Below are 9,547 nucleotides of genomic sequence, written 5' to 3'. Positions count from 1 at the left end.
CCCTGCTTCATGCTTTGAACTCGCACTGGTCATCTGTTTTACATATGGTAATATACATGTTTCAATGCTATTCTCTCAAATCATCCCAACCTCATCTTCTCCCACACAGTCCAAGAGTCTGATCTTTACATCTGTATCTCTTTACATCTGTGTCATCTCTGCTGTCTTGCATATAGGGTCATCATTACCATCTTTCTAAATTCCATATATATGTGTTAATATACTATATTGGTGTTTCTCTTTCTGACTTACTTCACTCTGTATAATAGGCTCCAGTTTCATCCACCTCATTAGAACTGACTCAAATGCTAAAGCTGAAACTCCAGTACTTTGGCCACCTCATGCGAAGAGTTGACTCATTGGAAAAGACTCTGATGCTGGGAGGGATTGGGGGCAGGAGGAGAAGGGGATGACATAGGATGAGATGGCTGGATGGCATCACTGACTCGATGGATGTGAGTCTGAGTGAACTTCGGGAGTTGGTGAGGGACAGGGAGGCCTGGTGTACTGTGATTCATGGGGTCGCAAAGAGTCGGACACGACTGAGTGACTGATCTGAATAGTCTATTGTGTATATCTCCCATTTGTTTTTTATTTCTCTGTGCTCTACCTTCTTTTGGTTAATTGAATATTTTTTACTATTCCATTCTTCCACTGGCTTTACCTCCTTGCACTTTTTTTTTGCTTTTGTTTTTGTTTAGTAGTTGTTTTAGGAATTCTTAACTAGTTACTTAGAGCTAATATTGTATGAAGTATTAAAAAAAATCTTTGCAACAGTATAGTTCCATTCATCCTCTCCCCTTCAACCTTTATGCTATTATTTCTTTTTGTTTTTAATTTTATTTTATTTTTAAACTTTACATAATTGTATTAGTTTTGCCAAATATCAAAATGAATATTACAAGTCTACACCTTATAACCCCTATATATATTTTAAATTAAGAAAGAAAAAGTAGTTTTAATTCAAGTGCTGAATTCTTTATTTTTACTCCTAGATTTTTCATACTAAGACCTAGGAGAGCTGATATGTAGTTCTAGCCCAAGTCTAAAGGCCCAAGGATCTGGAGAATCAATAGTCTAAGTTCTAGTCCAAAAGCCGGCAGGCTCAAGACGCCAAAAGAGCTAATGTTTCAGTTTCAGTATGGAAAAGGCTGATGTCCCAGTTGAGCAGTCAGGCAGAAGGAATTCCTTCTTAGCCTTTTTGTTTTATTCAGGTCTTTAATTGGACGAGGCTCACCCACATTAGGGTGGGTAATCTGCTACTCAGTCTACCAATTCAAACATTAATCTAATTCAGAGACATCATCACAGATATATTCAGGATAATGTTTGACCAAATTTTTGGATTCCGCATGGCTTGTCAAGTTGACACAAAAAATTAGTCATCACATCCTGTTTGTCCTACAGTTTCTCTCTTAGCTTCTGACATCCATCAACTTCCTCTCACTTCTCCAAGATTTGGCTCTAAATGGAAGCTGGCACCCTTTGCTAGTTGATCATCTTTTGTGGAAAAGAAAGCTTCCGAAGTATTATTTAAAAATAGTCAACTTATTTAGGAAACTCCAAATTTTAGGATTGTTCCAAGACATTTCTTTAAAAAGCATGGAAATCTCCTTAGCAGCTTTTTTTTAAAACATTTCTCTGATCTTAAAGAAATTTAAGAGGAAAACATGGGCTTGCTATTTACCAAGTTTTGTTTGATTGTTTGCAATTTTATTTGTGTTTTGTTTTTAATAAACAAGTGCTAATGGTTGAAATTCAATATATTAGCCGTATAAGATATATGACAAGTTATGGGCCAAAAGAAGTCAACTATAGGAAGTGGAAGTTCTGAATAAGACAGTTAATGAGACTCACTGCATGATAAATATAGTACATAAAGCGATCTTTGAATCCCAGAGGAAAATGATATTATAGACTGAATGTTCTTGATGGTGCCTGATTTCCCCTTCCCCCGAGGAAGCATTCTTCAGCTCTTTTTCCTAATGGATATCTCCAAAGCCCAAGTTAGAGAATGCCGCAGGGTCAGTGGAGAGGCGCAGAGTTTAAGCCTTCACATACTGAAATCAAGATAAATATGCCAAGCATCCAAGTGCTGTTAAAACCTCCAGAAGGGCTCTGGAGTGGTCTGTTTATTTCTCAGTATTTTTGAGTCAGTCCCTTGGTTCTCAAGGAAGAGGGAAGGACGTGAGAATTCCAGTGCACTATTATCCATTCTTCTGTCCTGTGGGGAGCAAGGCTCTGATCATTCTTGGAGAGGGAGGCAGACATAGGCTGGCTTACAGATTTCTTTCTTTTTTATTAATATTTTTTATTTTTTTATTTTTTTTTACTTTATTTTATTTTTAAACTTTACATAATTGTATTAGTTTTGCCAAATATCAAAATGAATCCGCCACAGGTATACATGTGTTCCCCATCCTGAACCCTTTCTTTCTTTCTTTCTTTTTTACTGCCAGGCTAGGTGATCTCAGAAGAGGCACCTGGTTGCCAGGATTCACAGATTGTGTAAAAGCCAAAAGTCACACTGGAAATACTCTGATCACCTCTCAATTTACAGGAGAAAGAAACAGGCCCAGATGCAGTCAGTAGGTTGCTCCAGATCTTACAGTGGGAAAGGTGGACAAGAAGCCAAATGATCTGACTCCTGAATCAATGATTTTCCCATGACACTGAGACTTCACATGAATACCGATTTTTTAAATCTGCTTTCTTTAATGGTCTCATCTCTTCAATGGAGTATGGTACTCACCTTGACATTTTTTGAATGAATGAATGACTTTAACTCTCAGAGATAATATTTTCATTCGTATTGATTTCTACGGTTTTGCTTCTTTACATTATTTTAGCCTATGTGTGTGCTTAGTCGTGTCCGACTCCTTGCAACCCTATGGACTGTAGCCTGCCAGGCTCCTCTGTCCATGGTATTGTCCAGGCAAGAATACTGGAGTGCATTGCCATTTCCTTTTCCAGAGGATCTTCCCAACCCAGGGATCAAACCCACGACTCTTGCATCTCCTGGATTGGCAGGCAAGTTTTTGGCCACTAATCCCACCTGGGAATGGAGAAGGCAATAGCACCTCACTCCAGTACTTCTGCCTGGAAAATCCCATGGACAGAGGAGCCTGGTAGGCTGCAATCCATGGGGTCACTAAGAGTCAGACACGACTGAGCGACTTCACTTTGACTTTTCACTCTCATGCATTGGAGAAGGAAATGGCAACCCACTCCAGTGTTCTTGCCTGGAGAATCCCAGGGACAGGGGAGCCTGGTGGGCTGCTGTCTCTGGGGTGGCACAGAGTCGGACACGACTGAAGTGACTTAGCAACAGCAGCAGCAGCCACCTGGGAAGCCCTTATTATGGCCTATTTTAGAACAATTAGCATTTGCTTTTTTTCTTGACAAAGGAGTTTCAAAATCTGGGGTTGAAGGTGGGAATAGAAGCTGGACACAGGGAGACCCTTCTTTGCTTTCACTGCCCTGAATGACCCGTGAGTGGGTGAGTGGGCTGCTTACTCACTTGTCAGTCCTTAAGCTTTTCCAAAACCACTACAATGTGTTAGGTCCTGTGTCAGGTTAGAAGCTGGGGGTACAGAACTGAAGTATATGGTTCAGGTAGCAGGTAAGTAGGATGTCACAGAGCTAGGAAGACACAGCCCAGCAAAATGTGAGTTTCCAGCAGTGTGTTCAGTGCACAGGTGCTATGGGAGCAGGGAAGAGGTTGATCCAGCTGGACACAGATCACGTCACACTGACATTCCTTATGTAGGGATATATTGCATCTTGGTTATCTGCTTTCCCAAACTCCCTGTGTAGTACCAGCTCAGGAGAGATGAAGAGAATTATCAAATGAATGAATGCATAGACAAGTATTTCAGGTTTTGTAAATGTAGAAGGTGCAAAGAATCCACTACTTTGCCTACACACACAGGTAGCAAAGCAGCCACAGGTAAATCTAACCCAGACTTTTGTTTTGGCCCATGTCGTGATTTTTAGAAACTTGAACCACCCTGTGCTTTAAAATATTGACGTCTGACTTCTTTTCAAAAATCAGCAGAATATCTGACAACACTGTGCACTTATTCCAGAATGACTGGCTGGTTGGCGCTGGTAGAACCTATATTTTCCTACTGAGCATAAGCCTTGAGGTGGCCGTGTCCCCATCAGTCATTCTGTGTGGGCCTGTGCACCTCACCCGGACATCTACTCTCGCATTCTGGGTCTGAACATCCACAGGAGTGGAGATCAGTGTGGGGAACAGCAGGTGTACCCGAGGGAACCAGGGAAGGATTTCTGGAGTTCCAGGGGCTCTCAGAAGTGCAGCATGTGAAGCTGGAGAGAGCGGGCTGGCCTGACGGGAAGCGATCCTTCCTGATACTCAAGGTGGGCGCTCCACCAAGGGGATGGCTGAAGACAAGGAGACCATGCCTCCAGTTTTCCTCCTGAAAAAGCAGATATTTTCTTTTGAGAAATTAAAAAATACATTTAGTAAGTCTTTTAAAAAGCAATAATCAGCTCACTACACGTTAGCATGAATACCATATTTTTAAAAACGATTATATCTCCCCTCCAAAATTTTAGTGCTAAGTGGCATTATCTTATATTTCTGCAAATATCTTTTTGTTTAGCTTAACAGAAGACAGCTGGTGTTCATTTTTATATTCAGTCTACAGTGGTATACTGTTTTCATTGACGTATATGAAGAAAATAAACAGAGATGAAATCAGAAAAGAGGAAAGTATTTTAATAGTCTTTTCATATAACTGTGGCTGTCCTTCTATAAATGGAATATATGGCATCATGTCCTTTCCCAGGGAAGAATATGTTCATATGTAGGTTCCTTTTGCTGGGAAAGTGTCTCCCTACATCTAATCCTAACCACCACCACATCCTGCATTGCATGAGGCGGTTATCCTTCAGGGCTAGGCTGAAATGTTCTCTTGGGACCCTGAACTTCCCCTTGGTAATGTTCATCGCACTTGCAATTAGTTATTTGTGTCATTAGCTGCTTCATGCCAGGCTTTCCCACTGTAGGGGAAGCTCCATTACTGACTGCAGCGCTGTGTCTGTTTTGTTGACGACTAACTGTGTGCAGCCCATAGTAGGCGCTCAATAAGCATTTTATGAACGTCTTTAAGATGTCTCCCATGGGACTTCCCTGGTGGTCCCGTGGTTAAGACTTCACCTTCCAATGTAGGGATGAGGGTTCGATACCTGCTCAGGGAGCTAAGGTTCCACATGCCTCACGGCCAATAAGCCAGGACATTTAAAAAAAAGCAATATTGTAAAAAATTCAACAAAGACTTTAAAATGGTCCACATCAGTAAATTGACACAACCACTATTGAGAACAGTAAAAAACTAGGACTAAAACTACCACATGGGCCAGCAGTCCCGCTACTGGGCGTATACCCTGAGGGAACCGTAATACAAAAAGACACACGTACCTCAATGGTTATCGCAGCACTATTTACAGTAGTCAGAACATAGACGCAACCTAGATGTCCTTCGACAGGTGACTGAATAAAGAAATTCTGGTACCTTTACACAATGAAATATTAATCACCCGTAAAAGGAATGAATTTGAGTCAGTTCTAGAGGACGGAGGAGCCTGGTGGGCTGCCGTCTACCGGGTCGCACAGAGTCGGACACGACTGAAGCGACTTAGCAGCAGCAGCAGCTAGTGAAGTGGATGAACCTAGAGCCTGTTGTTACAGAGTGAAGTAAGTCAGAAAGAGAAAAACAAATATCATATATTTACACATATATATGGAATCTAGAAAAATTGTATTGATGAACCTATTTGCAGGGTAAGAATAGAGACACAAACATAGAGAGCAGCCTTGTGGAGAGGGTGAGGATGAATTGAGAGAGTAGCCTTGAAACATATACATTGTCATATGTAAAATAGATAGCTAGTGGGAAGTTACTGTATAACACAGGAAGCTCAACCCAGTGGTCTGTGACAACCTAGAGGGGTGGGATGGGGTGGGAGGTGGGAGGGAGGTTCAAGAGGGAGGGGACATATGTAGACTTATTACTGATTCACGTTGTTGTATGGCTGAAACAACACTGTAAAGCAATTATCCTCCAATTAAAAAAATACTTAATGGTTCAAATTAAAAAAAAAAAAACTTTCTCTGGCCTCTAACGCCTCATCATCTTTAGGGAGCCTATTCAGTGGGCAGCTAAGCAGGAGAAAGGCTTTCAATAAGCTGCTCCTAGCCTGCCCTCTCTCTAGATAACCACCCTGGCACTTCACATTTTCAAACTGCTTAGAGATATAGGCCTCAGAGACAGGGAGCTCATTGGACCGGGCCTAAACAAGCAATGCAGAAAGAACGTCTATGTATAGCTGAGTCATTTTGCTGTGCAGCAGAAACTAACGCAACATTGTAAAGCAACCACACTCCAATAAAAATTAATTTTAAAAAAAAGAAAGAAAGAACTTATAAAGGCATTGACTGCTGTGCAAGAGGTGAGTTGAGGGTGGGAATCTGCTCCCTGGTGCAGACATGTGTCTGAGCAGGAGATAAAGGCCCCAGGGGTGGACTAAGAACAAAGTGATTTCAGATATGACCCCAAAATGCCATCCCAAGGTTTTCTATTGAGGTGCTTCTCTCATTTATTTATTTATTGGCCATGGCCCCACAGGATTTTGGATCTTAGTTCCAAGACCAGGGATCAAACCCATGGCCACTGCAGTGGAAGCATAGACTCTTAACCACTGGATGGGCAGGAAAGTCTCAAGCAGCTTTTCTCTTAAGTAACAGGCATTGAGGGTTAGCTAATTTTTATCAGAATCTTGATTTTCCTTAAAGATTCTCTAACATAAAAGTAAAACATTTGCAAACTGGAGTTCTGTGCATTCTCCGTAACAATTTTCTGCCCACACACCCTAGCAGACCACTCTGATAACCCCTGCCATAAAGTTCCCAGGGAGGCGCTCTGCAGTTCACAAAGTACTTTTACATACCTGCTATCAGATAGTCATGTATACATGAGGCCTCAGTAGTATCATATGATGGATGGTGCATTAGCATACTCATTCCTATTTTATGGCTGTTTCAGTGAAGACCCACAAAGGTTAGGAAGCCTGGCCCCCAGTCACTCAACCAGCACAGCCAGCGCTGAGGTCTGAACAGGCAGTTTTCCTGGTCACCTTCCAGTTCCCTCTCGCCTATCTTATGGGGCTGAAGTTTTTCCAAAGGAACCAGATGACTTCCAGCAGCCTGGCGGACCTGAACGTTAGCACTTCAATGTAGGGCCACATCTGATCATTTCTGGTTGTGATCCAAAGAAACAAAAACCTCTCCGAGGGTCAACAACATTGTCATGAACCTCCCCTGAACCAGTTCCTTGACAGGGACACGGCATTTGGTGCCCCTGGTGATCCAGCTGGACACATCTCCTTGGGCACTTTGCACTTGTAGAGGTGGGGGTGGGGGTAGGGGGCAGGAGCATGTAGGAATCCTGCCGCAGGCTGGTTTTGGGGGGCAAGGTCACTGCGAGAAACTAACTGGCTATGGGGGAAGGAAGCAGGAGCCATGCCCCGTTTACAAAATCAGCCTTCAGGCTGTTGTCTGCAGCAGAGGAGATCTCAGGGGCGACCTCTTCCAGGCACAAAACAAAAGGGTGGAGGGGAGGAAGCAAGTGAGCTTGCTAATCTCAGTTGTTTATTTTTCCTCCCTCATTTCCTCCTGTGTTCCTCCAACCCAAATCCCCCAGCCTCTGGTTTCCCGCCCCTATCTGGTTAATAACCTCCCAGGGCAGCCTCCTCAGCAGCCCTCCTTGGCTCCCCTCTGTAATCTCTTCTCCAGGCTTTGCTGAGGCTGTATTTACCACCACACAGGATTTCCGTAGGTGATAACCGCAGGGCCTGGTGGCTCCGGGGCAGTACCCCCTCCCCTTACGGGGGTCTATTTACAGCAGGGGAAGAATTCCAATCTCTCCCAAGAATATGACTGTCCTGAGGGGGGTCTCACCTACACCAGTGGCTGACCCCGCCTCTTGGTAAGAGTCACTCATGCTCACACCCCTCCCTCCCTGACCTCCAAGTGTGTGGGGGCCCCAAATGCAGAGACAGGAGAGAAGGTACAAAGGTGAATTGTCTGAGGCCAGTCGCTCACTCACAAAGATCACAGGCAGAGGGTCTTGGGGCGGGACCTCCGAAAGTCTCCACCTCTTCCTCCTGGACTGGCCTTGTCAACCTAGGTCCCGCCGGAAGTGGGTATGCACCAGCCACCCCGAGTTCACTCATTCCAGGGCTGGTTGCTCAACACTCAGAGAAGTATCCACCTCCCAGGGTGGTTTGTTTTTAAACTTGGTATTGATGAGGAATGCACATGGGGTCACCAATTCAATGGTTTCACCATATGGACTTACTGAGGGAAGGAGCACCCAGATCAGAATATTGGCCGCACTCACAAGCCCTTCGCGATACCCCAACCTGGGCACTGCCACCTCCTTTCACTATCAGCCCCCAAGACCACTGTCCTGACTCCTGACACCACAGATCCATTTTGCCTCCTGAGGTGTACACTGAAGAAGCTGGATTCCAGAGATGCAGAGATAAGACTTTCGTTTTTCTCAGTCAACAGTATCTGGGAGGCAGGAGGCTTGTGGAGCCTGATCTGAGTGTTTTATTTTATTTTCAACTGTCAAGATCGCTAATTCCTTAACACCACATAACTGTGAGGAATTTTAGGGAAGGAGTTATCTTTAGTGAGAAACCCTGCAATGGGCAGCATGCCAAGTGTGGAGGAAAAGTGGAATGAGACAAGTTAGACGAAGGCGTTGCAAAGAGATAGGGACTGCGTGAAGCCGAGGACTCCAGGGGCTTCATGAAACGTGTTAACATTTTCACCAAAGGGAGAGAGAAAAGAGTTCTAAACTCTCTCAACCACCTTCAGTCCATCCTTGCCTCTTTCCACATTTTTCTCTATTTCTTGTTGTTGTTGTTCAGTCACTAAGTCATTTCTGACTCTTTGCAATCCCATTGACTGTAGCCCACCAGGCTCCCCTGTCTGTGGGATTTCCCAGGCAAGATAACCAGAGTGGGTTGCCAATTCCTGGGGACCTTCCCAACCCAGGGATCGAACCCATGTCTCTGGCATTGGCAAGTGGATTCTTTACCACTGACTCACCAGGGAAGCCCTCTGTATATCTAGAGACCCTATTTTAAGCAAAGCCATACCCCCTACCTCTTTACTTTAAACACGTGAAAACAGAAGGATAATATAAGCCACATATGTAATTGTGTGTGTGTGTGTGTGTGTGTGTGAGATAAAATACACATGACATAAAATCTACCATTAGTGATATTTAGTACATTCACAATATTGTGCGGCCATCACCACTACCTGGATCCAGAACCTTTGTATCATCCTAAAAGGACACCTCACACTCATTAAGCTATCACTCTCCTTTCTCAAAACCATGTTCAGATGTTACCAAATAGGTGGCAATGTCTTAACTCTATGTGTGTTGTCCAAGCCCTCCCCTACTCTTGTCAAGAAGAATGCTAATCTTCTCTCCTCATACAAGAC

At 43.7% G+C, this 9,547-nt stretch overlaps 1 pseudogene; it reads right to left on the bottom strand.

The window, feature by feature from the left end:
- Positions 1-9,429: 9,429 nt before the first annotated feature.
- LOC129654411 (uncharacterized) lies at positions 9,430-9,547 on the bottom strand (annotated as a pseudogene).

The sequence above is a fragment of the Bubalus kerabau genome, chromosome 5 (genome assembly GCF_029407905.1).
Source record: "Bubalus kerabau isolate K-KA32 ecotype Philippines breed swamp buffalo chromosome 5, PCC_UOA_SB_1v2, whole genome shotgun sequence".
NCBI lineage: Eukaryota > Metazoa > Chordata > Mammalia > Artiodactyla > Bovidae > Bubalus > Bubalus kerabau.
The sequence above is the reverse complement of the archived record's forward strand: the minus strand, read 5'-3'. Positions and strand labels throughout refer to the sequence as shown.